We start from the raw sequence: 3,561 nt of genomic DNA, 5'->3' as shown, positions 1-3,561 counted from the left end.
CACGCAATGCAATTACGAACGTACTGCGCAATATCCTGCCTTCTGGTTTGCCACCAAAATCGCTATGCTATGCGTCTTTCGGTTGTCCGCTGTCCACCGTGTCCTGCAAGGATATGATCGTGGGCCTCTGCCATTATTTCTTGTCTAAGGTATTGGGGAACAACAATTCGCGGTCCAAGTTTTGTTTTACGGCATAATACACCATCTTCAAAGCAAAATTGTTTTTGTGTTGCGTATTTTTTGCATTCTGTGTCCTCATCTTGTGCTTTTCTCCAGTCCTCAGTATCTCGGCCTGTTGCTTCCAAAAGTGCTATTTTCCGACTTAAGCAATCTGCATTCGTGTGTTTTTGCCTGGTTTATGGATAACTTTGAAATCCATTTCGGAAAGACATAGGGCCCAATGGGAGAGACGACTAGATGGATCCTTTAACCCAAGCAACCATTTTAAAGCTGCATGGTCTGTAATAACCTTGAATTTCCTACCATACAAGTAGTATTTAAAGTATTTGATGCCATAAATAACACTTAACAATTCTTTCTCCATTGTGGAATAATATCTTTCTGCCGTTGTCAGTTGTCTCAAAGCATAGGCTATGGGGTGTTCCGCGCCATTAATATTCTGACTCAAAACAACTCCTACTGAATGACCACTTCTCTATGCGGCCATGTGTCTCATGCGTCGGCAAGCGGAGTGGCGTGGCTGGGGAAGGCCAGTGTCCTGGACTCAAACAACAGACTCCAGCTTGCCAGTCTTCGGCTGTCAGATCTTCATCCCAGCTCACAGGTGACTGTTGATGTGAGGCCGTCTCCTTCCTGTGCTCACAAGTCAAGCGAATACGTACGGACTTGGTGCTTCTGTGTACGATGTAGTCTCTTCCTGCATGACAGTCTTCAGCACCGAAACTGAACTGAAAACTACTCTCGGGCCCACTGCGTCTCGCGTATTTATTTACTTCAGTTCACTGGAAGTGAACGACTTCATGGTCATTGCCTCTTCTGTCACTTTGAAAAGCTTCCCAAAGAATCGTCTTAACGTCGGTCAGTGGCTCTTGGAATGTAGGCGAGGGCTTTTGATCACATGTGAGAATTGAGAAACACGTGAGCCGGTCGGGCGATGCCCTGACGGCTGAATCGACAGCTTCCGTTTATGTGGGGAGGGCGATGGCTTCTCCTCAACGTGTAGACTTGCAAGCGCCGGCCGTTGCCACTGCTGCTCTGTCCGCTGTTTGTTGGATTGGAGGCAGTTGTCTGACGTCATGGCCGCCATATTTCGATAACGGTACTCGCATCATCATCTGCTAACATTCTGGCCGCCATTTGGGATAATGGTACTAGCATCATCAGCTGAGCTCACGGTCGGTTTTTTGGATAATGGTACTCGCATCATCGGCTGACGACACTGCCGCCATTTTGGATAACGGTACTCGCATTGTCAGCTGACGTAACGGCCACCATTTTGGATTTGGGGCGACGCCGGCCCTTGTGGTGATCTACTTTGGGGTGATGGCCCCCTTGTCCCACTATTCACGTGACTACTTCCAGCCCTTCCATTGGCTCGCTGAGGTGCTCTTTGAACGTCCCTCGATCAGTAATGCTCGCACGATAGCATCTCATGGCCAGTTGTACTCTCTGTGGGAATGCTGACCATGTGAACTGAGCATGGGTAGTTGTGTGTGTGTGTGTGTGTGTGTGTGTGTGTGTGTGTGTGTGAAATCTTAAGGTCATCAGTCCATAAGCTTACATACTACTTAATCTAAATTATCCTAAGGACAAACACACACACCCATGCCCAAGGGAGGACCCGAACCTCTGCCAGGACCAGCCGCATAGTCCATGACTTCAACACCTTAGACCGCTCGGCTAATCCCGTGCGGCTGGGTAGTTGTGTATGTAGCAACATCTGGTACCACAAATCAGCCCAAGCCCAGTAATACTTCTTACACGAGAAAATGTTCTAGACAAATGAAATGTGATTAAGTAAAATTCTGAAAAAAATTTATTTCTCAATCCTTTCATTAATTCATCAGTCTGACTGATCACCTCGCACACTTTCTCCATCCCATGCAGGAGTTATGGGTGTTAACTTGAATTTAAGAAGTACATTAGGCATCAAAGTTAACGGCTTCCTTGGAGGGTTGGCTGACACTTGGTAAGTGGTCTTAATTTAGTGGGGGAATAATGAATTTGAAAAAATGTCTTGGAAGAATGATAAAACCGGTGTGGATTACAATTGCTTTCAGTTTCAAATTTCATAGATAACAATGTTAAGCAAGTTTCATACAAGAGTCTTATGGCCACTCAACTTTGACAATAATAATTAAAGAGACAGTGACTATTGGTTTTGGCTGATGCACTGCCTTTGGACTGAAGGCTGTGCCAGGGTAAACGACGAAGGATGGAGCCGATGAGGTGGTGAAAGGGCAGGCAAAGTGTAGCAGGCAGGCAGCAGCTGGTTGGCATGCAGCAATGCCCGGCCTCAGCAGAGGGGTACTATGACCACAACCAACGATGCTGGTGCTGCCAAAGAAAGGTTGGCAGGCGCGACGAATAGGCCTCGCAGGACACAGGAGACTGCCATACTCAATTGTGGGGGTGCATAAGCGGAGGTTCATGGGACATTGTCAATACAAGGGATGAGGGGGGGGGGGGGGGGGAGGGAGTTTACAGATAATCGTGGCACAAACTTTTGATGTAGTACTATCTATTAAACATCACGTAATAAGTATGAACAATTCGTGACAATTATTTGTGAACTTTTGTTATGATACTGACTAATATTCTGAATCTTTTCCTTTTGTATTTCAATGATACACATTACAGAAAGTTATCACTTGGTTTTCTACACCTGGTTTACAGGATTACCCAGTTGAAAACGGACTGAGTATAACATGGTGCTTCACATATCATTACATTACCATTACATGTAGTTAAATCACTTTTCATAATATAAGATGGATGTTGTTGTTGTTGTGGTCTTCAGTCCTGAGACGTAAAGCCACTGGACAGTCTGTATCCAACGCCTTTGTTAAAAATTTGTTACGTGAAGTTGGCCACGTTGCTAAAGTCATTTCAGATAACGGACCGCAATTCAAATCTGCTGTTTGGTCTCGCATGCTTTGGAATCATAAAATCAAACCCGTTTTTATTTCATTGTACTCACCACATTGTAACCCGTCTGAACGGATTATGAAAAAAATCAATAAGCTTTGCACACTTTATTGTCACAGATATATATATCAACGGGTACAGGTGAAAATTTGTGCCTCGGCCGGGACTCGAACCCGGGATCTCATGCTTACATGGCAGACGCTCTATCCAGCTGAGCCACCGATGGCACGGAGGATAGTGCGACTGCAGGGACTATCTTCCGCACGCCTCCCGCGAGACCCACTTTCTAACCATTCGTATTGTTCCACTCCAACACACTCATTACTCGTGGAAGACACTCTTACCAAGTCCCATAAGAGTTTGGGGAATACGTCTGCATCCACACAGAAGTAGAAGGTCATGGCCGGTGTTGCCAGAACTATATATTTATATGGATATGGTGTCTGTTCTTTC

At 45.6% G+C, this 3,561-nt stretch overlaps 1 non-coding gene across 1 annotated transcript; it reads right to left on the bottom strand.

Moving 5' to 3' along the window:
- Positions 1–3,260: 3,260 nt before the first annotated feature.
- Trnat-ugu lies at positions 3,261–3,335 on the bottom strand. Its single transcript has one exon. It is a non-coding gene; the product is annotated as a tRNA-Thr (tRNA).
- Positions 3,336–3,561: the final 226 nt, after the last annotated feature.

The sequence above is a fragment of the Schistocerca piceifrons genome, chromosome X, assembly GCF_021461385.2.
Source record: "Schistocerca piceifrons isolate TAMUIC-IGC-003096 chromosome X, iqSchPice1.1, whole genome shotgun sequence".
Taxonomy (NCBI): domain Eukaryota; kingdom Metazoa; phylum Arthropoda; class Insecta; order Orthoptera; family Acrididae; genus Schistocerca; species Schistocerca piceifrons.
The sequence above is the reverse complement of the archived record's forward strand: the minus strand, read 5'-3'. Positions and strand labels throughout refer to the sequence as shown.